Here is a 27,781-nt window from a genome sequence, read left to right on the forward strand (position 1 = left end):
ATTCTATTCCCAAGTGCAGTTCAATTCTCAGTCTAATCTTCTATCATTTTCTAAATGTTCTTGACAAGTAATGAATAATCAGGCACTGCTTTGGGAAGGCTAGTTTTGAAAAGTTCTTTATTTTTAGGAGAAATACGATTTGAGGAAGAGATCTGGATACACTTCAAGCAGTCTGTTGAAGACCTCATAGTGCTCAGGTTGCACAGCACATTCTGTCTCTTCAACTTCATCTTGAGCCCACAGGTAACATCCAGGACCTGGTTTTTCTTAGCCTCTGGCTCTACCTCCTACACGAATGCTACCAACCATTCATCTTCCAGCCGTAAATCTCAGGCACCAGGCTGGAATCTCTCTAGGGTCCTGAGTAAACAAAGAGGGCTACAGGACAAAATGTTACATTGGGGGATTTAGCCATATGTCACTCTAGCCCTGACAAACCACTGACCTTCTGTTCTGGCCAGCCAGACACTTGACCTTCCTCCGGAACCTTATCATGCCATCTTTTACCCTTATTGATATATCTTCCACTATTCATTTTTCTGTTATTACATTTCCCTCTATTCATCTTCCTCATTAAAGTTAATTTCTCCGATTGTAGAAAAGAGAACCATTTGCTTCCCAAGTTTTCCTTCCATGTGGATTTCCTTCTCTCCAGTTCTTGTACCTCTTCTTCCCAAAGTCTTGCATTTCTGATTTCTCCTTTCTTTCACACATACCAGACTCCTTCCTAACTTCTGTTTATCTCTTCCTTGTTGCTAGTCAACCCTTTCAAATCTCTTTACACTTTAATCTTCCACCTGAAGGTCCTAGGCTTTCTTCCTGTCCAGGGCATACCCTGGGGGCTAAGCTGAGGGCTCTGGTTCACAGACTAGGCAAATGGCAGACAACAAATCATGTTATCTGCCAGTCTGCTCTTCTATCACAAAGTTGGGCCTGCTCAGAAATCTGTCCTGATCCATCCAAACTCCTATTCTGTGCATTGACCCAACCCTGGCATTTTTACTCGAGAATGGAAACCATTACTGTAAACACAATTTCAATGGTTGTTTGTTGGAAGAGGCAGGTTAGTGTGGTGGGACGGCCAGTGATGAGCACGGAGCAGAGGAAACAGAGGGTCAGGAAGATGAGGAAAATGTAGATGAGAGACCAATTTTTTTTTTTTTTTTAAGAATCAAACTCTGTATCTCCCACAGTACACAGAACAATGCCTTGTACACAGTAGAGGTTTAATTTGTTGAATAAATAATTGATGGACTAAAAAGACATGTAACAGATTAGTCAGGAAAACTCAATGTTTTAATTTCATTTCCATGATATTGAAGTAAATGCCATAAAACACCGTTTTGTTGACAAATTAGCAAAGACATGAGAGAAGACACATTCAGACTCTGAAGGACTCATAAACTTTCTAGAGAGCATTCTGACAAAATGTATAAATATCTTTAAAATATGCACATCATTTAACTCTCCTCCTGGGAATTATCCTAAAGAAATAATCAGATGGCAAACAAAAATTTATCTATAAAGATGTTGATCTCAGGTTTATAGTATTATAAAAACTGGAAGAAAATAAAAACTATATGCCCTTCAAAAAGAAGATAGTTAAAAAAGCTATGTTTAAATATTGGGATATTTCACACAAAAAATCTGAATTTCTGACTTTTCTTTTAAAAATTGGAGTATCTGGTGACTCGAGCCCCACATTCCTAAAGGGCAGCTATTGGCTGGAATTGACGAGGGGTGACACTTAGATGAGGCATATGACATAACCCTCTCTGCTGCTTATGCTACATCCAGCCTGCTTATTTGTGTTACCTGCCTGGCTCCTGTCAGCATTTGAATTTATGAGACCTGATGTAAAAGAATTCTGTTATCAGAAAATGTAACAGAACAACAATATTACCCTCCTGTGTGATTAGCCTGATCCCAGGTGCAGTGGATATGAGTACGTGTGTGTGTATGTGTCAGTGAACGATAGAGAAATAAAGAAGTGGGAAAGCATATACCCAAGTGCTAAAAGTATTCCTTTCTGGGTGCTAGGGTTACGGATGATTCTTGCTTTTTTTTTTTGTCCTTTTCATTTTTTCCCTAAATTTTGAACAATTAACTTATATTGCTTTGGTAATCAAAAGAAAATGTATTTTTTTAAAAAGTGATTGCAGAGAAGGGTTCATGAGCCCACCCATATCACATCCTTGGTCTGGGTAGACCACCAGGGCTACTCCACCTGACATTCGCCATTTTATCTCCCCTAGTTCCTATGTATGTCTCTTTAACATACTTTTTCATTTGATTGCTCATATCCTTGAAATATTCCCAAATCATCTGTAGAGGAAAAAACTTTGCTGTTGAGAACCCCTTTCTGATTCTGATATGCTGTTTTTTTCTTTAGAACTTGGAGACTCTGGTGGCTCAAAATACCACTGGCCCCGTCTTCTATCCAAGGCTGTACCACTTGATAGCCTATGTCTATATTGCTAAAGGGAGACCAGCAGAACTGCGACCACTTCCTGAACACAGCCTTACTGCTCCCTGACACACAGGGGAATATGCTCGAGAAGTGCTGGCTCAACATGAGCAAAGTATGTACCATTGGCTAGCAGCTAGTATGCTGGGGTAGGGGATGCTCACCTTCCTAGAAATGCCGCAGGAGCCTACTGCCTGGTCAGGTTTCAATGGGCGTGGAAGGCCATCATAGGCCTTTCTGGACTCTTATTGACATGAGTGACAAGTCCATTGTTCAGGTGTGTGCACCTCCTCTTCCCCTGGGTTCTCATGGGATCGCTGTCTCTTCCAAATCCCCTTCACAAGATCTCTGCCCCCTCACTTGTGGCCCTCACCAGTTTCCACTGTTATGTTCGTGCGCATGGCTTTCCTCCCCTCGAGAATGTGAACGCTTAGGAGGCAAAAACTACACTTAGTAACTAGCACAGTGCCTTATGCTCAGTATTTGCTGAATAAGTGAATGGATGTACACTTCTGTGTGTTTACTTAAAGAGTCATGTGTCAGTATCCTAGTTTGGGCAGCAAAATTCATTATTTGTCTCTAGGTACATGGTTTTAAAAGCTCAAGGACATTTGACCATTTCTGTTTTGGACCAGTCTTGATCACACAATCAGAGAGCTCTGGTTAATTCTTTGTTCTCTTTCCCTCCTCTTGGGAATGGTGATACTCAAACTCTGAGTTAACAGGAAATCAATGGCTTCAAACAGTCTCAAGTCTCCCAACATGGAAGAAAATTGTATCAGGAGAGGTAAACATGCAGGATACTAAAAAAACGAATTCCTGATGAGAGTTAATATCCTGGACAATCCTTTCCAACATTTCATGAAAGAGAATAAAGATTTTAGTAAGACTCATTCTTTTGTGATGATCCATTATCAACCTTTCTCTGTAGCCAGCACCCTCCAGGTTCCTACATCCTCTCTTCTGCTCCAGACATAGAACCAGACGTGTTGGTTTCTTCTCTTTCTGGAGGGTCACCCAGGGTCGCCAGTGTCCGGCTCTACTCTCTCCAGCTTTACACAAATTGCCTTTGCCTTTCTTGTTGTTTTAGCTTGACCTGTTTATTTCAGCCCATGCAAAATTGTATCATATGGAAAAATATTAATATCAAAATGGTACATGTTGTGACAGATACATTTCTAGTCAATCTATTAAACTGAAAATGCTTATTTTTAAATGTCCAGTTGTTCAATCTTTTGCATGTAAGCGCAGTACCACAAATAGCAAATTGTCATCACAGTCTGTGGGGCAAGATTTGAAAAGACAGATTTTTGTAGTGCCTGTCTGCAGCTCCTAAGGCCCCTCTCACCACGTGCATCAAATATACAGCCATCATGCACGGTCAGGGTTGCTTCAAGTTTTAATCTTTGGATAAATTCTCTTCTTCCCACGTAGCAGTTCCGCAGCCGCGACGGGTCCTCCAGCCGGAGGGCCCTTTTCCTCACGTCCCACAACAGGTGTGGGCAGGAGCCACGCCGAGACGTGGCTCTGCCGGGCGGGGTGGGAGGGGAGGACCACCGCGAAGGGGAGGGGAGGGGAGGGGAGGAGGAGGAGGGGACACGCGGATCAACACCCGGGTGGCACCGGCACCATCCGTGCGCCCCGCCTCGCGGGTGCAGCGATTTAGATAGCGGCGGCGGCGGCGCCTTCGCCCCCAAGACCCACCGTGCCCAGGCGGGAGCTCGCCTCATACTCTCCTTTTCAGACTACCCAGAACATCCTCATCAATTATTGATTTTGACTATGGGAGTGTCCCAATGCCTCACAAAAACCAAAGCGACCAGAGCTGTAAGGAATAAGAGGAATAGAGCTTCACAGACCAGACCATTTCTCTCTCTCATATATATATTTTATATACATATAATACATATATAGTACATATACAACACTATATATATATACACACAGCAACATTAGAACATAAATTGATTTCATAATGTATAAAAATAACAAATCACTATGTTGTACACCTGAAACTAATATAATATTGTATGTCAATTATAATTCAATAAAATTTTTTTTAAAAAGAACATAAATTGGAAGGGGAATAAACAGAGTTCACTTGTTCTAAGTATCTACCTTTGACCAGTAAGTGGTAACAGCATTAACACATACTAGAGCTGAATATTAGAACTAAGTACAACTTACATGTTCTATTGTCTAGGGTAACCACAAAGGATTAGCAGAGAAATGCATAACTAACAAGCTCAGAGGAAGGAAAAAATGGAATATTAAAAAATATTCAGCCAATTCAAATGTATATAAGAAAGAAGGAACAAAAAACAGGCAAGAGAAATGGACAAGTTGTAAGATAATACATGTATACCCAAATATATCAAAATTTCATTAACTGTTAATAAACTAAATATTATGCCCAAAGGCATAGATTGGTAGAGCGAGGTTTTTGTTGTTGTTGTTTTTTTGTGTGTGAGGAAGATTAGCCCTGAGCTAACATCTGTTGCCAATCCTCCTCTTTTTGCTAAGGAAGATTGGCCCTAGGCTAACATCCGTGCCCATTTTCCTCTACTTTATATGTGGGACGCCTGCCACTGTGTGGCTTGATAAGTGTTGCATATGTCTGCGTCGGGGATCTGAACCTGCGAACCCCAGGCCACCAATGTGGAGCACAGGAATTTAATCACTATGCCACCAGACTGGCCTTCCGTAGAGTGAGTTTTTAAAAAACAATATGCTTATACCCGACATACATTTTAAATATAAGGATACAGAAATATTGAAAGTAAAGGAATGCAAAATATATATATATATATATATATATATATATATATATATATATATATATATAATTCAAACACTAATCAACAGAAAGCAGTTATAGCTCTACTTACACTGAAAGAAATAGACTTGGGGGGTGGCTAACAGCAATAAAGAGGGAAAATTCACCAATTATTTCTATTTATATATCAGCAACAAATATTGACATGCTTGTCCTTTAAATGAAAATACACTTCTCCATATTTCTAAAGATATATATGAAATACAATATTCTCCATTATCAGAAAAGAATGTCTTTTTAACATCAAGAGAAGAAATTATACTGTGAGCTCCCTTGTGCTCTCAGTTCCAAGATTCTTTGGTTCTGTGATTCTGAGTTTCCATGGTTTTGTAAGCCTCTGATTCCAATCCAAGACAATCCAGATTCTGGAGAATATGAAGCTGCTTTCACTGTCCTGACTGGGAATTCCTGTGGCAGATATTTTGGTCAGACTGGTGTGGGTCATGGGAAAGGAAAGAAAGATGGCTTCAGCACGTCTGAAGCATGTGAGAGCGGCCAAATTTAGGAAGAACAGAAAGAAGAAGCAGCACAATTGTTTCGTCCAGGCACTGGCATATTCTAATTTAAAATCAAATTACAACAACCTTTGGGAAGTTTTTGGAGAAGATTGGAAAGTTCACCTGTTGCTTGGCTTGGGTACCACTGCAGTGACAGATGTCACAGATGGATGAGATGACCTGAAATTATAAACATTATTAAGCAGGAAAATCCAATGCATCCTTTTGGGGAAAAAAAAAATCAATGTTTTTAATTCAAAGGACTTTAAGAAAATATATTTTCTGTCAGTATAATTCAGTTGAACAAACTTGTCAACCTTGAAAATTTGAATGAAACCACCATCTGAGTTGCTTATTTGACATGAAATGATAATGTTGATTAACAGAATTGCGATTATTTGACCAAATCTCTTAACTGTGGAAAAAAATCTCCTGAAATATGTAACAAAGAAAAGAAAAAGATAATTGACTCTGAGCAAGGTCAATGAATTGACTCTGAGCAAGGTCAATGAGGAAGGACAAGACACCAGAATAAACTGAAGTAAAAATTGAAGAAGAGCAGAAAAGGAGAAACAAGCACTGTGGCACCTAAAGAATCAGAGTGGAGAAGAGAGATGTCAAGAGACAAAGAATCGTAGAATGGAAACATCAGGCAACGACATTAGGAAATACTTTTATCATAATTGGAGGCATTGACACAAAGTTCAATTCCAGTTTTATGTGGAACAAAAAAAAAATGTTAAGGTAGAAACAGATTGAAATAAAAATATTATAGCACCTATAAAGGAGAGTGTCAATATTTAGCAAAATTACATATGCATTTACTCTCTTGAAACAGTAGTCTCACCTCTTAGACTCTATCCTCAAAAAACACTGGCCTAAAGGTGAAAAGACGTATGAACAAGTTTCCCATTGCAACATAATTTGTAATGGTAATAATTTGGAAATAACTCAGATGTCAACCAATAGGGGCCTTGCTGAAAACAGTTATGATATGTGCACACAATTATGCAATGACAAAACAGAAGGATAACATCTATAGACTATTTTAGAGTGACCTCCAGAAAAAATTAAGTGAAGAAATGCAAGGCAAAAAACAGAATCTGTGATATGAAGGCTTTTGTGAAAGAGATACATACAAACACATTCAAAAGATTGCTTATACTTGCAAAACAAAACACTACAAGGACAGACCAGAACCTAATAATGAAGGACAGACCAGAACTTATAATGAAGGGAGAGAACAGGTTGGAGGCAACACGGATAAAACGAGGTTACACTTTTCATTAATCCAGAGTTATTAGAACAGTGGAAAAAGTAATAAGAGCCTAAAAGAACTACAGAAAGGGGCAAGGGAATATACTGACAATATTATGCTATTGTAAAACAGCATAAAATAGATTAAAGAAGAAATATTACTTATGAATAATATAATAGTTGAAGTTAAAGAAAAAACCAGATTAGTTAAATAGTAAAAGGGATACATCTGCAGTGAATTAGCAAATTAGAAGATCACAGAGTTAGGAACTGTTCCATGTGGGAACAGGAAAGCAAACTGTGGGAAAAAATTTTTTTTAAGTTAAAAAATATGGAGAATAGAGGAGGCAGTGCCAATATCCAGATAATAGAATTCTCAAAAGAATTGGAAAAAATGAAAAGGAGGAAACTTTTCAAGAAATAATGGAAACATATTTGTCAGAATTAAAGAAAGATGACTCAAGCTTTAAATGGTCAAATAGGAAAAGAGGAGTGAGAAGGAAAAGTTCACAACCAGACATTTTAGAATGAACCTTAACAAGATTAGTGACAACAACACAATTCTAAAGCTGCCAGAGAGGAATAACAGATCACAAAGGAACAAGAATCAGAATGATTCAGGCATTTCCATAGCAACATTGCATTCAAGACAATAGAATACTATTTTCAAAGCAGTAAAGGAAAAGAAGTTTAAATCTATACTTTTATTTCCAGCCTGTCACTCAGAGGACATGATAAAGTTATCCAAGACACTCAAGTCCTCAAAGAATTTAACACACCAAAAAAACTCACTAACAACACTCTTAGAAGAAGTACTTAAATTTGAGGAGAAAAATGCTATGAGAGTCTGTAAAATTCTCATTCAGAATGGTAATCAAATACTTAAGTAGACTTTGAGAGAGGAGAATAAACGAAAACTCAGAATTAAATTTTTAAATAGTTTAAGGAAGCTTGGGGGAGAGAAACCCAGCAAATATGATAACTTTTATCTTGTTAGGAGAAGATATAGAAAATTTTAATGATTTCAATGAATGCAAACAGATTAAACTCACTGGTTACAAGACAAGGACTGTCAGTTTAGATAATCAAACAAAACCTAGATATATATGGTTTACTAGAAACACCTCCAAAGGTGATAGAAGGCTAGAAAAAGACTTACTAGACAAGTGCTCTCAAAGTTAGTGTAAAACACTAAAAACTAGTCTTCAAGGCTTTCAGCCTTAAAGTTTGTGAGATATATATAGTGTCATTACCTAATGATAGCATATTCAATTGATCCAGAAGATATAGCAATTCTAAACATTTGTATACTTAATTAATACTTCAATGATTTAATTAAAAAAAAGCAATGGCACTTGTTCTTTCCCCAGCTTCAAGAAGATCAGAGGTTAAATGAGGCTGCTCATTAACAAATGGTAAGGTGGAGGACATTATGGGAATCTGGTTGTGCAGGGGAAGTCCACCATTTGACCTCATCCAATGTCCAGCATATGTGAAGGGTATGAGAAGGTCCCCTACAAGATACATCATTCCTAAGCCCATCGGCTTGGTTGGCTCTCCCAAACGTGAGCATCCTGCTGAAGTGTCATTTCTTTATCTTAGCAAAGGAGGTTGGTTCACGCTGACTCGGGAATACAGTTGAGAAAACACCATCGATAACTTTTTTAGGCAGCAGCTTGAGTGCAATTACAGTCTTGGCCTGAAAGTAGAATCAGGCTTAAGAATTTACATTTCAGTTAATGGCCCAGTAAATCAGCTCAGACCTGCTATCTGCAAACAACAATGAATACAGCCAATTGATTCTTTAGGAATGGGACAGTCTTTCTAGAACTGAGGTCCTTCCTTTCTTAGCCAAACTTCCCTTCTAGCCCAGCCAAGATGAATCTAAATGCAGAGAGGGGAGAGAAAATGGCATGGTTATCTCTGGATCTTGAGTATTAGTCCTGATGCAATAATTAGGTGATATCTCTCTTCCTATGTATTACATTTTCTCCTGGTTTAGCGTGGGGTAATTTTATTTATGTAAAGAATAGGGCCCTTGAGACAATATGGTATAGTACAATGGTTCTTAACACTGGCTTCACTTAATAATCCTCAGGGAAGCTTTTAAAAATAAAATTGCCAGTACCCCATTCCAAAGGAATTCTCAAAATTTTGTTGCAAATTTATATTTAAAATATAATAATGTTATGTGGCAATTCTGGAAATCAGATTCTGCCCCCTCCCCACGGTTTGTTGTTGTTGTTGAAGTGTAGTGGCTTTGAACTAATTTTAGATAATGAAAGCAAAAACACAACATATCAAAACTTACAGAATGTAGGTAAAGCAGTGCTTAGATGGAAATTTATAGCTGTAAAAACCTACATCAAAAAAGAAGATAGATGTTAAATCAATAATTTAATCTTCCACCTTAAAAAGCAGAGAAAAAAGAACAAACTAAACCCAAAGCATGCAAAACACAGGATATAATAAAGATTACAGTTGAAATAGAGAACAGAAAAACATTAAAGTCAATGAAACCAAAAATTTGTTCTTAGAAAGATCAACAAAATTGAGACACTTTTAACTAAACTGACCAAAAAAAAAAAAAAGAGAGAAGACTTAAGTTACTAAAATCTGGAATTAAAGTAGGGATATTACTACTGACTTTACAAAAATAAAAATGATTATAAGGGAATTCTATGAAATACTGTATGCCAACAAATTAGATAATCTAGATGAAATGGAAAAAATTCTTAGAAATATACAAACTACTGAAACTGACTAAAGAATAAATAGAAAATATGAATAGAATTATAACAAGTAAAGAGATTAAACTAGTAATAAAAATAATTCCACATAGAATAGTTTAGGCCCAGATAGCTTCATTGGTGAATTCTATCAAATGTTTAAAGAATTAACACCAATCTTTCTCAAATTCTTCTAAAAGATAAAACAAGAGAGAACATTACCTAACCCATTCTATAAGGCCAGTAGTACCCTGATACCAAAACCAGATAAAGATAGCACGATGAAAGGAAACAGACCAATATCTCATGAATATAGATGCAAAAACCTAACAACACACTAGCAAACTGAATCCAGCAACATAAAAAAAGGATTATACACTATGATCAAGTGGGATTTAACCTGAGAAGGCAAGGTTATCTCAACATATGAAAATCAATCAATGTAATACATCATATTAATTAGAATAAATGATAAAATTCAAATGATCATATCAATAGATGCAGAAAAAGCATTTAAAAAATTCAAATCCTTTTCATGATAAAAATTCTCAACACACTAAAAATAGAAGGGAACTTCCTCAACCTGATAAAGGGCGTGTAGGAAAGCCCACAGCTAGCATGATACTTAATGGCGAAAGAATGAAAGTTTTGCCCTAAAGATCAGGAACAAAGCAAGAATGTCTGCTCTCACTACTTCTGTTCGACACTATAGTTAGGGCTCTTGCCAGGGCAAAATACTAGCAAATGAAGATATAGTACCTTTCCAACCATAAATATTTCACTATATATCTCTAAAACATAGAGGGGTTTTAAGAAATACAACCACAACACCATTATCAAAAAGTTAACAATCATTACTTAATAACATCATTTTAGTACCTATTTAAATTTCTCCATTTGCCTCTTGATTTTTTTTAGTAGGTTCATGCTATTCAGGATACATGTAAGGTCCATGCCTTGCATTTAGATATGTCTGATAATTTTATGGCACAAAATGTGATTTGTCTTCGTAAATGTTCCATGTACACATGAGAAAAATGAGTATTTTGCCATTGTTTTGTAGAGTGTCCTATAACTGTCAATTACATTAAGATGGTTGAGTGTTTTGTTTAATTCTACTATATTCTCACAGAACTTCTTTCCACTTGTTCTATCAATTACTGAGATATTGGTATTGAAATATCTAAATATAATTGTGGATTTGTCAATTTCTCCTTGCAAGTCTATCAGTTTTGTGTACCGTACTTAGAGGCTCTGCTATTTGGTGTGTAAAAATTTAGAATTGTTTCATCTTCTCGATAAATTGACCCCTTTATCATAATGAAATGGCCCTTTTTATCCTTGCTTATATTCTATGCTCTGAAATCTAATTTGCCTGATATTAACACAGCCACTCCTTCCTCGGATTAGTGTTCGCATGGTATATTTTTTTCATTCTGTTATTTTTAATCAATTTGTTATTTTTTAATATTTATAATGAGTTTCTTATAGACACATATAGTTGGGTATTGCTTTTTTACTCAATTTGAAAATCTCTGACCTTTTTTTTTTGTTGTTGTTAACATCCATGCCCATCTTCCTCCACTTTATATGGGACGCTGCCACAGCACGGCTTTGACAAGTGGTGCATCGGTGCCTGCCCAGGATCCGAACCTGTGAACCCTGGGCCACCAAAGCGGAGCATGTGCACTTAACCGCTTGTGCCACGGGGCCAGCCCCGAAAATCTCTTTTAATTGGTCATTTGGGCCATTTATATTATAGTATAATTTTATTTACTAAATAAATCATTTATAGTATAATGTTATACTAATGATATGTCTGTGTTTACATCTACCAACTTGCTATTTATTTTCTTTTTGGCCCATCTATTTTTTCTTTTATATGGTCTTATTTTGGAATAATTCAATATTTTTTGATCTGTTTTTACCTCTTGAAGTATGTATAGCATACATCTTGAACTTATTTCAAACTATGTTCAAGTACTATTTTACCACTTTAAGAAGAGTTTAAGAACCATACAACAATATATTTCCACTTATCTCTTCCTTGCCTTTGTACTATTCTTGTTATGCATGCCACATATATATTAGTAATACGGTGAATTCTACCATAAATATATATATATATATGTGGTATATATATATACTGCAGAACCCTCACTACATTGTTATTGTTTTTGCCTTAAAGTCAATTATCTTCTGAAGATATTTTTAAATGAAGGTAAAAAGTCTTATATTTATCTATATGCTTTTCATTCCTCATATAGATCCAGATTTCCATCTGCGATATTTTCTTTGTGATTGCAGGACTTACTTTAACCTTTCTTGTAGTGCACATCTGTTGGTGATAAATTATTTCAGCTTTTGTAAGTCTGAAGACATCTTCATATCACGTTTGTTTTCTAAATATATTTCTGATGGACCAAGAATGCTAGATGAACAGTTTCTTTTTCTTCTTCCTTTTTTTAAATTTCAGTACTGTAGTTACTCCACTGTCTTCTGGCTTACATTATTTCCATTGGCAAGTTTTCTGTCTTTCTTATCCTTGCTCATCAGTACGTGATACATCTTGTCTCTTTCAATGCTGTTCTGTCTGTATATCCAATGTTCTTTTCTCATCATTAAATATGTCTAAGTTAGGCCTTGTTGACAGTCATGCAAGAGTGACGAAACCATCCAACACTAAGAAGGCATTCAAAGACAGCATTATTATCTCCAAACTCATCAAGTTGTACACATTAAATACATACAGCTTTTTGTATGTCAATCATACCTCAATAAAGTGGTCTTAAAAAAACATTATTTTTCATTTCATTTCTCTTTTGCAAGGGTGTAAGAGCTCATTGATACTTACCCTAAATCAGTATCAAGGGAAGAGAGTTCAACAAAGACAGGACATATAGAAGAGAAACAAAATGTGTTGATGGCACCTTTTGTGCCACTTACAAGATAAATAATAGATGACCTTATTAATCCAACTGTCATTTTGGTGAGCAGGCATATTCTCAACACTATTTCACACCTGAAGAAAGCAGGGTGCATAACTAGTGACTTGCAGAGCTAGGATATGAACCCAGGGGTGCTGATGGAATCCTTATGCCCCACAGCACTAAGTGGATGCCATTCACTCCTGTCCAAAGGTGGCTGTAGGTTGTAAGGACAGGTCAAGTATCCATAAGTCATTTATACTGGACCCCCAAATTCACAGGGAGCCTCTGCCTCGCTCATGTCCCTAATTCTCCTCTCATCTTCCTACAGCATCTGTCTGGACCATGAGAAAATCTTCTATCATGTGTATGAGTGCTGTCGAGAACCCAGACTCTCCCTCCAAGAAGTCTGAAGGGTCAAGTTGCATCTAAATATTCAGTACGGAGACAAGGACTAACTAGGACTTTATACAAGTTGAGCAACAACCACATGCAGAGTGCTGAGCTGGACCAGCTGGAGACAGGGCATTTTTACTCATTTAACCGCTCCTGGCCTCAGTTTCTTCCTGTCCTCCAAGAAATGGAGAAAGAATAATGCATTTGAGTTGTGAACCCAAATCTGTCTCTGCTTTTAACAGTTGTGATCCTTGGGCAAGTCTCTCCTCTCAGAGCGTCATGCCTTCCCACAGTGTTCTGAGCCATAAGTGAAAGGATATCAATTAGAAGAGTAGTTCAAAATCACGTGCAAAGTGCTAAATGGAGGAAGTGGTAATTCTTCAACACATCCAATTGTATTGATTTGGACTGTTGATCCAGCCTGCCATGATATTTTACACAGCACAGTTTGGTTGTAAAGAATTTGATTCTGGAGCCAGAGTTGCTGGGTTGGAATCAGGCTCCGATATTTACTATCAGTGTAACTGTGTCAAATAACATAAATCTTATGCTCCCTAGTTTCCTCATATGTAATATAATATGTAACATCATAGGATTCATTGTGAGGATTAAATGAGTAAATATACACAAAAGGTGTAAAAGTGTGCCTGGCAAAATTAATCAGTTTTGTTAGAAAGCACAAGAGTGGTTACCCTCAGGATAAAACAGGAGAGGTGATTGGACATAGCGACTGGAAGGGACCACTAGGGAGGATTCTAGGTTCCTGGGGGAAAAAAAATCTGCCTTTTGACATGGGTGCTAGTTTCACAGTCTATTCAGCATGTGAAAATTCATCGTACTGTCTGCTGAAGATATTTGCGATTTCTGTGTATTATACTTCTTGAAAAGGTGTTTTTTAAAATAGTGTCTGGGAATTAGTATAAACTCCTGGGAGGTCTTCAGTCCTCCAAAGGCTGTGAAATTGGTAGGGTTCAAGCCTATGTCTCCAGGGAGGAAAGGGAAACAGCTAATATCTGGGTTGCAGATAGGAGTAAAGAGAAACTTGCCCTCAGGTGTGTCTATATAAGCTGAAAGGTTGTAAATAGAAAATGGAAGAACCAGGAGGGATCTAGTGGCCATGAAGGGTGATGAGGTCTGCTGGGCTAGATAGTGGCGAATGGGGATTGGGTTCACCTTCCTCATTTTCCCCCTCCCCCACACTCCAGAACCCTCTGTGCCTGTTCTATAGCTCTGGGATGCAGGTACGGAACTCTAAACTGGAATTGGTGTTCTCTGTGCTGGGTTACCTGAGGTAGCAGTGCACTTTAGATGATAGAGAGATTTGGATGGTTGCTTCTGCTTTTCAGTGAGTCCTGGGACATTGGTTCCATCTTTTACTTTTCGTACAGAGTTGGGGTCATCTTTCTGTCTTGTTACTGCATTCAGTGGCATACATACTTATCAGTGTTTGAAGAAAAGAGACATCAGCCAGGTAAAGGAACTCTAGGCTCAGCCCGCAAAAGAGATTGATTTGATTCTTATTTTTCCTTTTCCTACTCCCACTATTTTTTTTTTTTTTTTTTTTTTGCGGAAGATCAGCCCTGAGCTAACATCCATGCCAATCCTCCTCTTTTTGGTGAGGAAGACCCGCCATGAGCTAACATCTATTGCCAATCCTCCTCATTTTTTTTCCCCTTTTTCTCCCCAAAGCCCCAGTAGATAGTTGTACGTCATAGTTGCACATCCTTCTAGTTGCTGTATGTGGGACGCTGCCTCAGCATGGCTGACAAGCGGTGCATCTGTGCGCACCGGGGATCCGAACCCCGGGCCGCCAATAGCAGAGCGCGCGCACTTTACCGCTACGCCACGGGGCCGGCCCCACCCCGCTATTCTCAATCAATTATTGAAATGGAGAAATAACAGGAATGGGAATTCTCAGGAGAGGTTAGTACATCATTTGTCTAGGGGTACAGGTTGAGTGGGCAGGTGGTATGGTGGAGACTCAGGTTTCTATCCCAAGTTCACAGACCATCTACCTAGATGTGGTAAAGAATTCCAGGGTAAAATCCCAAACACTGTGATTCATGGGCCATTGACTGGTTCATAAAGAGAGAACAGGCCTTCAATGCTTGTTCAGCAGCTGCCTTCCCACTGTAAGTGTCTCCAGGCCAAGCCTCTCCTTTGTGTTAGGGCTGACCTAGAGAGCAAGGCTAAGCCTCTGAAACAGATTCTATTCATGGAGCAGAATCCTATAGAATAGAGCATACATGTTGCTGAAAATGTGAGTTTCTGTGCCCCTTTATAGTAGAGGACTACTGTCTGAAATATCAGTTGAGGACCACTGGCAGTAAACTATTCTCTGAGTTTGACAAAGACTCAGTAGAAAATATATCTACTTTAAAAATGAATAAAAAGGAAGCAATATAGAATTCAAATCAACATAGAATGTCACTTTACTCATCAATAATGAATGTCTGCTGCTTGTTTAGAATGAGGAGTACGAGAAATGGGTCCCATCTCTCATTGTTTTCTTGTGTTTCAGCATCAACTCAGCGGCAGGAAGAGAAACAAAGTAGGAGCTTTAAAAGCTAAGATTTTGCTTTCAAAGCAGGCCTCTCCCAGAGATAACCTTTTTTCTCCTTTCATGAAGTCTCAGGTCCACAATTGCTGGGACATCAGTTCCTAAAGCCAGTGCTCAAAAAACAGCCCTCTGAGGAGAGCCCATTGGAAGTAAATCAGAATCTGGGACACTTCTAATCCCTTCTCTGTTGCTCCATGGGAATTCAACACTGATGGAGCCGGGCTATGGGTTGTGCCTGTGGGGTGGCATTGTGAGATGTAGTAGAAGCAGCATCCATTGTTTTGGAGGCAACACTTTGGGGCCTGACTTTGTATAAGTTATTAACTTCCCCAGTATTCAGACTCGTCCTTTGAGAGAGCATCTGGCTTGCCAACCGCCCAGGAATGTTGTGATAATCCCCTTGGACAATGTGCATGGAAGCATTTGTAAATCACACAGCATCGTACATACATTAGCCTTACTGTTTTGTCATTGACCTTTTGACATTGTCTTGATTCCTGGGGCCCTCAGCGTCAAACTTTGAAGTAGTCTTTCCCCAATTGAACATTCTACAAAGCTGTTTAGACCCCTTGCTTCTTCCTTCAACTGATAATATTTTCCTAACTTGAGAGCTTGCCTGAAAGGCACCAAAGTGCACCAGACCAACTTTCTCTTTGGAAATGATTAATCTCTCCCATTTTTCCACATGTCCCTCTCCTGGCTTGTCCCTTGGAATCCCAGGACCCCATAAGCAACCTGGGGATGGTATGAAAAGGAATCCATGGAGAATGGAATGTGCAAGGAAGCTTTGGGTTGAGAGATAATAGGGGTATCGTGAAATCAGGAATGTGGAGAAACGTGATCCTTGCCAGGCCTGCTGGGCCAGCCCATCCCCATTCTGCTCCTGGATGCCCATTTTAACCTCTTGTCTCTTGCAGGTACCTGCACAAGCTGTCTTTTGAGGGCAGCTTTCCAGAGCAGTTAGAGCAAGATCTGAGCTCTGAGGAGTATAACAGAGCACCCATGGAAGCAGACATTCTGTTGTGGGAGGAGATGGGGGAAAATGCTGTTTGACTCTATCACCTTTGGGATTTACTGAGACATTCATTTTGGCCTCCAACTTCCCAGTGAATTGAACTACCCTTTCACTTTCCTGTTGTCATCATCAACACTGGGTGCCCTTCTTCCATCAGAGCTCTATTTAGCACTGAATCCCACATTGTTCATGGACTTCTTTTCATACCACCTCTTCCCTTTTCCCTCTCCCCCTAGAGAACACTCAGATACCAGGCCCTATTTCCCAACTAGACCTCCTTTATCTTTGGACCCTAACTCCTCACCTGACCCAACACTTCTGAATACACCTCTCCCTCTTCAGCTACCCATATTTCAAAGGCTGACTCCACAGCTAAGGCTGCAAAGCTCCTTGGAGGAAACCCTCAAGCAGATTCAGACAAGAAAAATTCAGTTGCTGGCCTGGATAGCTCTTTTCCTGCATGCTTACCTGAGGGTAAAGAAGGCCAGATGGCCATGAGGTCATCCCTCTAAAATTTTTCTCATAGGCTCATGGGCTCAGGCTGAGAAGGAGCAAACAGGACAAGAATCTATTACCAACTTAAGAAAGAAAAGACCCTAAGAATCCTAGGAGACCCTTAGCTGGAGAAGATCAAATAGGGAATGCAGGATTGGAGACTATCCACCCCAGGGAGGACATCTATCCGCTCAGGACATCCTATTAGCAGAGACTCCTGGGAACAAGTCATCCTCCTACCTACCACAGGATCCACCAAAGAGTACTCAGAAAATAGGAATAAATGTGTATTCCAGTGGTTTCATTTACTGCATACAGAGAAGAGACAAAACAAAAAGATCAATGGCACAAAACCAAGAAGCTGTCAACATCTGTGCAGAGCCCGGATCCACTAGAAATCAGAGCTGCCTCTGTGGACAAAGGGGATGGTGAAACTCAGAAGAACAAGTCAGTCATTGGCCAGATCCTAAAAAAAAATGGGATCATGTGCAGAATTAATGCAAGGAAAGGAAGTCTACCTAAGGAGGAACTCAAGGCCCAGGCTGAGTTCGAAGATGTTTTGCTGTGATTACAAGGCTCCCTGCATTCCTGAGGAAATGAAAGGGCTGAGGACGACATCTTGATGCCTTCAAATAGACTCTTAAGTTGCCAATTGCTCTAAACAATAATAAGCAAGTCACAGTTAAGAGTCATAAAACTCATGAAAAATGTGAGGTTCCAGAATGATCTATTGTGTTTGAAGCTCCTCAAGGAGCCTGGACCAAGGATGCCAGGTCCAGCAGGCCACCCTGACACCTGTCTCTGGATATGTGTTTCTTCTGATCAATCATAAAGTCCTCCTCCATCCCCTGCTGCCAGCAAAATTTCTCTCAAAGAAATGTTTCCATACTACTAGAGAAAATTAATTGGTTCTCTCATTACTACATCCTCTGAAGAGGATAGACTGTTTCTCGTAATCAGAAGTATTTATTCTTCTCAAATATATTTGTTTCTTCTAAAAAGACAATGGTGTCTTTTGTCTCTGCTGCATTTGGGGGAAGTTTAGAGTATCTCAGGAACTGGGGCTTAAAGAGGAGTTCAGTTTTATCTCTTATTGAGAGCTGGCTTTGACCTCTTGAAGCTGATAAAGATTAGGGAGGGCCAGTGATAGTGGAATTGCACCCCACGACCATCTCAAGTTGCTCCCTTTATCTCTCTAAGAATATCCCATTTAAATTTTTTATTAAAATATTGCCCTTGTAAAAACAAACAAAAATGTTCAGAAGCTTTAAAAAATGAGAGAAGCAATTAATACTATGCCCCAGGACCTGCACTTATCAGCACTCCTCTGTACCATCATTATTTTGAACTGTACACTGCCGTGGTTGGAATGGTTGGGGTTACATAGGCATCGTAGGGCCACAATTTCCCACTGGAATTGTGGAATAATGAGGAATAATGAGACAAGAAACTTCACACATCCCCAAAATGGAACTGGAGTTTGGGAATCTTGGGGTTCTGAGTTTAGAAGGATAAGGAGAATTCTCCATGACCCTGAATACTTTGATGGAGAAAGAGCTTCCACCTGTCCCCAAGTCTCCCTTACATTCCTGAAGAAGGCTGGGAGAATGAGCACTGTGCCCCACTTCTTAGCTTTTCCTTAAAGAAAAGGTACAATGGACCACCAACTTCCCTTTCCTCTCTCCATGTGACAGACTCTAAGAGCAACAGACACAAAACCCTTGGATGTGCTTTAGTGAGTGGGAGATAGGAGGAAGGCAGAGCAGGGTTAAGGTCTTAGCAAACCTTAGAGTTGAAGGAGAACATATTTTTATCAGGCTGGGGAAAGAAATCTCCACATATCTTCAAGTAGCACTCAGCTTACTCTCCAGCCAGTAGAAGGGGGCTGGATTCAAAGGAGAGACATAAAAATTGATGCATGTCCTGGGTCACCTTCTCCCACCCAGCAGAAGTCAGCCCCACTCTGAAAGTGTTTGAGAATGAGATTGTTTTCCAGAAAACAGTGGCTTTTTGAATGTTAGAGAAATGAGCCCCCAGCCTAGTGGACACAGAGCTGGAGGATCTTGAAGGTGGCACATGTTTGGAGGTTATGCTGAGGTGGATCATCAGATGGATGTGACAAGGCTGGTCACATCCAAGGAACAAAGAAGTGCTGCTCAAGGATCTGCTGAATCGGTGGGGTTCATGGGTCTCAAAACAAACTTTGAACTCATCAGCAAATTCTCCCTGCTGAGTGGGTGTCTTGGGGAAGGGAAGTCCCTCTCTATGGTATTTGACTTGATGACATCATTGCAGGGCAAAGGGATCACACAGCCTTCAAGGATGGGATGGTTCATGGGGCAGCCACACAGCACCTACAGAAAAATGAGCGCAAGAGTGGGGAAAGGCGGGGGAATGAGTGGGAAAGGAGGAAAACCAGTGAAGAGGAGGCAAAATAACTCAGCTGGGGAGAAGGAATGGGAATGTTTTCATCGTCACTAATTGTGACACTTTCTACCCACCACCAAACCACACACAAGTGCATGCACACACACACACACCCTGACCACTTGTGTTTCAGATACCAGAGTGTACCTCAGAGCATGGAGTTAAATGTATCACAGAAGGTGGGGTCAGGAATTTAGGTTTTTCACAAGGAAACAAGCATTTTTCTCGCTAGGTTAAGTGTAGAACATCAAACTTTTAAGTGTTCTGTTTTATTAGGTTCTGAATATATATTTTAATTTAATCCTTAATGTGATCATCACATTAAAATTATAAATGTAAAAATTACACAACAGACTCTCACCTGGAAAAGTAGTGTCCAGCAGCATGTACAAAGATCATGCATTGTCACATCGATAGGCGAACAAATGAAACTGGTAATAATTGTTCATAATGCCCACTTCGAAACAGCAGAAGGGAAAGGGAAGAGTGAAGTGAGCTGGTCTTCACCGCTCTAAGCAGGAAGCACGCTAGCTCCAAAGTGGGCCGCAGCCCAACGATGCGGCAGCAGCCCCTCCTTGGGGTCCCGCTGGGTGGTCACAGAGACGGCCTTTGCACACAGACATGGTAATAGCATGTTATTTTCCAAGTTTTTGCCCTTCATTCGTTCCAACTCAGTGGTGGTGTCTGCCACGCGATCAGAGAAAAACTGCACGCTGCCCACTGCAGAGGCCTGCCCCGCCTTCGCTGTGGGGCTGATGTACGTTTCCCGCGTGAGTTTCTCACGGACGTTCACACTGGAAAACAATAAGCCGTTGTGTGGGTCAACACTGTACTTGGCGCTCCCATGAAGCTGGGGGCGGAGGCAGAGGCTCACCGGGTCAAAGCTCTCCACGAGCCGAGCTGCGCGCCGCCCAGCGGCGGCTGCTCTATCTGGCGGCGGCGGTGCGGCCGAGCTGTCCTAAGGGCCGCCCCCGCTGACCACGTTCTCCCTGTGCTGGCCTTGCTCCTCCGCTGCCCTTGCTCGGCTGGCTCTGGCCCCCCGCCGTCCCGTCACCGCCAGGAGGCCCCTCGCTGCCACCCCGCGATGCCAGGAGTAGGTGAACCCGCCCATCTTGATCAAGCTGCCGCATCCGCGGCCCCGGAACTTCTGCAGCTAGAGGCCGGCCCTGACTTTTCCTCCGGTGGTGGCCTTTGTGAACCGCACCCAGAGAAGGCACGTTCGTTTTCAACCTGCTCTGCTTGGGAGACAGACTCTCATTCGTGTCAAACCCGTCGTCAGCGTCCCCTTCCTCAAAGACCTGGTTGAGAACAGGAGCACTCTTCCTAGATGTCAGGTCACAGTCGGCTAGCGGCGCAAAGCCACTTGTGTTGAGAAGGACATGGGTTTCCTGTCCTCCTCATCTTCTTCTTGATCCTCTTCGACCCTGAACAGACACTTCCGCCCACTGGCCGTGGGTTTCAAGCTTGCGGGCCACACCGTGCAGAGTGCTGGCCCAGCCAACTCGGGGAGGTCCGAAATTCTGAAGACAGCACACAACCATTGTCTTTGTTTTTGTAATCATATGTGATCCAAGAAAACCTGGACCAGAAACTGCTGATACAAACCAATGGAAAGGGGACTGTAAGCTTACATACATAAGCGGAAATTCTAAAAAACAGGAAATATGGAAATATCGAACAAATACAGATATTAAAGCAGATTTTCCAAATAATGTCATTGCTTTATAACTATAGTTAATAATATAAAGATACTTTTCCAAGAGACCTGAACCTCAGGACACTTAGCGCCGCCCGGTGGCGCAGTGAAGTTCGCAGCCTCTGCTTCCCGCGGCCCCGGGGTTCCCTGGTTGGGATCCTGGGCGCTGACGTGCTTACCGCTCATCTGGCCATGCTGAGGCGGTGTCCCACGTGGAGCAACTAGAAGAATGCACAACTATGATATACAACTATCTACTGGAGCTTTGGGGAGAAAAAAGGAAAAAAGGAGGAAGATTGGCAACAGATGTTAGCTCAGGGCCAATCTTCCTCACAGCACACACAAAATATATATAAAGTAGGTTGCACCTTTCATATTCTGTTCTCTCACTGAAATAATTTTCATTTCTAATACCACATTTTTTGTTTTTTGCTTTATTTACAATGTGATTTTTTTGTTGTCTCTTTCATTGTGGTATAATTAACACATCGTGAAGGGCAAAAATTTTCAGTGTATTGTTTGATGAGTTTTAAGAAATGCATACCCATATCAGAATACAGAATATGTCCATCAAATGAGAAATTCCTTCATGTCCCTTCCCCGTTAACTTACTCACTGAGACAACCACTGCTCTGATTTCTTACACCGCAGATTAATTTATCTATTTCAGAACATCCTATAAATGGGGTCATATAGATTTTACTAACTTTAGGCCAATACCACACTTCTTGTTACTGTAACTTTACAGAAAGTATTGAAATTGTCGTAAGTTCTCCAAATTTCTATTTCCTTTTCAAGAATTTTTTGGCTATTTTAGGTCTTTTATATTTCCATATGAATCTTAGAATCAGTCTGTCAAATTCTACAAAAAAAAAAAAAATAGCCTGCTGAAATTTGGATAGGGATTGTGTTGAATGTATAGACCAATTTAGGGAGAATTCATATCTTAACAATATTGAGTCTTCCAACCAACAAACCAGATATATTTTTCCATTTATTTTGGTCCTTTTTTTTTTTTTTGCAAGGAAGATTAGCCCTGAGCTAACATCCAGTGCCAATCCTCCTCTTTTTGCTGAGGAAGATTGGCCCTGGGCTAACATCCGTGCCCATCTTCCTCTATTTTATATGGGATGCCACCACAGCATGGCTTGACAAACAGTGCATCAGTGTGCACCTGGGATCCGAACCTGTGAACCCCAGGCTGCCGATGCAGAGCATGCGCACTTAACCACTTTGCCACCGGGCCAGCCCTATTTTCGTTCTTTTTATTTCTCTCAGCAATGTTTTATAGTTTTCAGTGTATAGGTCTTGCCCATATTTTATTAGGTGTATCCATATTCATATTTTTAAAGTTATTGTAAGTAGTAGTATTTTTCTTTTTTTGGTGAGGAAGATTAACCCTGAGCTGACATCTGTTGCCAATCTTCTTCTTTTTGCTTGAGGAAGATTAGCCCTGAGCTAACACCTGTGCCAATCTTTCCTCTGTTTTGTATGTGTGTTGCCACCAAAGCATGGCTTGAAGAGTGGTGTAGGTCCGTGCCCAGGATCCGAAACTCATGAACCCGGGCTGCCAAAGCGGATCGTGCTGGACTTAACCACTGTGCTGCTGGGCCGGCCCCAGTAGTGTTACTTTTTTAATTCCAATTTCTGATTGTTTGTTGTTAGTATGTAGATATAAATTTGATTTTTGCATTTTGATCTTGTACACTACGAGCTTGCTAAACACACTTTTGAGTTAGTAGCTTTATTGTAGATCATTTAGGATTTTCTACATAGATGAACACATCATCTGCGAACAAGGAGAGTTTTACTTAAAAGTAATGGAAGAAAACATCCTTTCCTTGTTCTTATCTTCGAGGGGAAATGTTCAGTCTGTTACCATTAAGTATAATGCTAGCTGTCAGTTTTTCACTTGTTCTTCTCTGATTGAAGAAGTTAAATTTTGTCAAGTACTTTTTGTACATCTATTGAGATAATCATTTGGTTTTTCTTTTTTAGTTTATTAATGTGGTGACTTTCATTGACTGGTTTTCAAATGATAACTCAACCTTGCATTTCTAGGATAAAACCTACTTGGTCTTGATGTATTATCCTTTTTCCTTTTAACTTTTTTTTTTATTTCCCTTTATTATCATCGTTTTTGTTTTGTTTTGTTTTGTTTTTTTGTGAGGAAGATCAGCCCTGAGCTAACATCCATGCTAATCCTCCTCTTTTTGCTGAGGAAGACCAGCTCTGAGCTAACATCTATTGCCAATCCTCCTCCTTTTTTTCCCCAAAGCCCCAGTAGATAGTTGTATGTCATAGTTGCACATCCTTCTAGTTGCTGCATGTGAGACGCCACCTCAGCATGGCCAGAGAAGCAGTGCGTCGGTGGGAGCCCAGGATCTGAACCCGGGCCGCCAGTAGCAGAGTGCGCACACTTAACCGCTAAGCCACGGGGCTGGCCCCAATGTATTATCCTTTTTATATAATGTAGGAATAAACATGTTAAAATTTTGTTTAGACTTTTTGAATCTACATTAATGAGGGATATTGGTCTGTAGTTTTATTTTCTTGTAGTATCTTTGGTTTTATATCAGAGTAATGCCGGCCTAATAGAATGAGCTGGGAACTATTCCCTCCCTTCAATTTTCTGGAAGAGTTTTTGCAGAATCAGTATTATTTCTTCCTTAAATTTGGTTTGGTTCAGTACAGTTCACCAGTGAAGCTATCTGGACCTGGAGTTTTTTTATTGTTGTTTTTTGTTTTTTTGTAGTAAGTTTTTTAACTACAAATCCAATTTCTTTAATTGATATATGTCTATTTAAGTTATCTGTCTCTTCTTGAGTGAGCTTTGGTAGTTTGTATCTTTTAATAGATTTGTCTATTTCATCTAAGTTATCAAGTTTACTGGCATTAAGATGTTCCCAATATTCCCTTATTATCATTTGGATGTCTGCAAAATCTGTAATGATGTGATTTCCCTCATTTCTGATTCTGATCATTTGTCTTCTTTTATCTTGATGAGGCTGACTTAACATCAATCTTCTCAGAAAGCTTGTGGTTTCATTTATTTTCTCTATTTTTTCCATTTAATTTCTTCTCTGAACTTGATTACTTCCTATCTTCTGTTTACAATGGGTTTCATTTTTTCCTTTTTCTAGTATTTTAAGGTGTAAACTGAGTCATTCATTTATGGCTTTCATCTTTTCCAGTATAGGCATTTAGTGTTTTATATTTCCCTCCAAGTACTGCTTTGGAGGCATCTCACAAATTTAGATATGTTGTGTTTCCATTTTCATTGATTTCACAATACTTAATTTCCTTTTTGATTTTTTTTTGACCAATGGATTATTTAGAAGGATGTTATTTAGTTTCCAAATATTTGGGGATTGTCCAAATACTTTTCTGTTATTGACTTCTAACAATTCTGTTGTGGACAGAGAATACATCTTACCTTTTAAATTTATTGAGATTTGTTTTATGACCCCAGAATATGACCTACCTTGGAAATGTTTTGCATACACTTAAAAAGAATGTGTATTCTGCCACTGTTGGGTGGAATGTTCTACAAATGTCAATTACATCAAGTTGGTAGATAGTGATGCTCAAGTCTATCTACTATATGCTTGCTGATCGTTTATCTCCTTGTTCTATTAATTATTAATAGAGGGGATTGAAATTTCCAACTACAATTGTGAATTTGTCTTTTTTTCCTTGCAATTGTATCAGTTTTTGCTTCAGGTATTTTGAAGCTCAGCTATTAGGTGCATAAACTTTTAGGATTACATCCTCTTGATAGATTGATCCCTTTATCATTATGAAATGGTCCTCTTTATCTCCGATAATTATTCTTTGTTCTGAAATATATTTTGTCTGATATTAATATAGCTCCTTCAGCTTTCTTTTGACTTGTGTTAGCCTGCTATATCTTTTTACATCCTTTTATTTTTAACCTATTTGTGTCTTTATATTTAAAGTGTGCTTCTTGTAAGCAATGTTTTATCCAATATGACAATCTCTTCCTTTAATTTGTGTGTTTAGATCATTTGTATTTAATGTAATAATTTATATTGTTAGATTAAGTCTGTCATCTCAATTTTGTTTTCTATTTGTCCTGTCTGTTCTTTGTTCTCTTTTTCCTTTTTCAGCCTTCTGTTGGATTAACTGAATATTTGTTATGATTCCTTTTTGTCCCCCTTTTGGATTATTAGCTATAACTCTGTCTTGTTATTTTAGTGGTTTATTTCGCAGTTGTACTATATACCTTTAGCTTATCCCAATGTACCTGCAAGTGATATGCCACTTCATGTATAGTATAAGAGCCTTATAATATGTTCATGGTCATGTTTTGCCATTATATGACCATATGGCCCCTCTAATGACTGGCTTGGCCTACCTCTGGCAGGTATAATTGTGGATGGTGTGACCTTCTTCAGGCAGCCATATCCAGGAGATATCCAAGGATTTCCTTAGACAAGGAATCCCAAAGCAATCTCAGGCATTAAATCAGGCTTCCTTGATCATCCCAACGAAATCAAGAGCCACTGTCTACTGGTAATTTTTTGGCACCACCTACAACAAAGAGAGAGTATCATAATCAGGACATACCTCCCAAGGACTATGTTTCTACAAGATCCAATCTTAGAGGGCCAGAGCTTAGGGGGTTCACCAAACATGTAGCATCAATGACCTCCCCAATGTTCTTCATACACTGATTCTCTGAGCTCATTTAAAAATCCAACCTGATTTCCATGTTTATGTGTTCCTATCTCATCGCCAGGACTGAGGAGAGGTCGTTTTTGAACACCAAAATGTAAGGATTAAAATAAAATTTTTGAATTAATTAAAATAGTGATTTTAAAAGTTTTTTAATGGAGAATTTTTTTCAATAGTAAAGGTTGGCTAAATAGAAGGAGTACTTTTTTTCGGGCATCCCATATCATGAATTTGTTCAAAGAATAGTCTAGAAGGGAGAATGAGGCAGGAGGGGCAGCACAACATAGTGGTTAAGAGTGTGGACTCTGGAATCAGAATACCTGGGTTTGAATTATGATTTCTGATGAATGGAAACTAAGTTGCTCTTTGTTTTTTGTTTTTAGATATCTTGATTTTCTTTTAGGTATAAAGGAAAGGAGTCAAAGACAGTTTTTTGTTTTGTTTTGATGATGCAAAAATGTGTGCTGACCTTCAAAGCAGCTTTCTGGCTTTAAAATATGGATATCAGCCTTTGTGTGAAGATGCTCTCTTGTTTAGTCTGGTGAGAAGATCCCAAGAGGTAGGTGTGGTGATATGAGCATTGATATGGTAAAGAGATAGGCTGTGATAGGTGTGCTGCTTATTAAAAACGAGGTTATGAAGCTCCTGGTGGTGTGAAAGAGGTATAGTCCTTTAGGAGACTGGAGAAGATTCCAGAAAATCATCTCAAATACTACCTGAGATCCCTCACAGCTCCAAATTTGCAAGACTAGTTGCTGGAAAGTAACCAAATGACTTCCTAGAGAATTCTGTGACCTTTCAGTCTTCTCACCAAGTCAGAAAAATAATATTTCCCTGTGGCAGGAATGTATCAAAACCACTCTAATCCAGTTAAAGCATAAACCATTAGAATGTAGAATCCTCAGTTCACATCACAATATGATGCACAGGAAGTCCTCATTAGGATGACTGAATGGGTTCCTCTAGGGCTACTACGGATAAGGACTCAAACATCAAGACTTTCACTGGCACGAGAGGAAGGTGAAATTCCTAAGTATAACTACATGAATAGAAATGTTAACTTGGTTATGCCTGGCACATAAACATTATGATACAGAGCTGGCAATGAGAAAGCAAAAATGAGACCTAGAATATGGAATTAAGAATCAACGTGGGGAAGTATGTCAAGGATTTATCTGCAAACATGACTTAAAAAGAGAAAGAAGGGGAAATTGAGCTTTTGCAGAACGTCTAATATATGACTACATCTCCTTGAATACTTATCTTGTTTGCACTTTTAGCTTGTTGATGTAATTATTTTTAACTTGGTTGAATTTTTATAGCCATTGAAATGGAAAATATTAAAACTAAGGTATCAACATAAGAATAGATTTTGTTCATCTGTTACTTGTTTTTGTTCATTTATTGTTATAGTAATTTGGGGTTGAGAATTTGAAATCTCTTTAGGCATACTATAATAAAATAATAGTAATTTTGCTAAAGTGGTTGGGAACCATTATTTTCAGTGTAAGATGAAAGAAATACTAGTAAAATATCAAGGATTTTATGAAAGACGTGAATAGATCAGTATAAACTCATAATTTAAAACAATAGGTTCTGATTCCTTGCCAAGTCCACGGAAAGTGGTCTAGACTCAATGAGACGCCATTGGTTATGAGCACCTGAAGCAACCAGATTGGGGCTTTCAAATACTATTGCCCACTAGGAGAAACCAGTGCTCTTTGGAGAAATGGCTGACTCCAGGTGTGGTGGAAGGAATATGTAGGATGAATCTGGGGTAT

The 27,781-nt window shown here is 39.3% G+C and overlaps 1 pseudogene; it reads right to left on the reverse strand.

Annotated features, from left to right (window-relative positions):
- Window positions 1-19,873: 19,873 nt before the first annotated feature.
- Window positions 19,874-21,158, reverse strand: LOC131407582 (SNF-related serine/threonine-protein kinase-like; annotated as a pseudogene).
- Window positions 21,159-27,781: the final 6,623 nt, after the last annotated feature.

Source organism: Diceros bicornis, chromosome 1, assembly GCF_020826845.1.
Source record: "Diceros bicornis minor isolate mBicDic1 chromosome 1, mDicBic1.mat.cur, whole genome shotgun sequence".
NCBI lineage: Eukaryota > Metazoa > Chordata > Mammalia > Perissodactyla > Rhinocerotidae > Diceros > Diceros bicornis.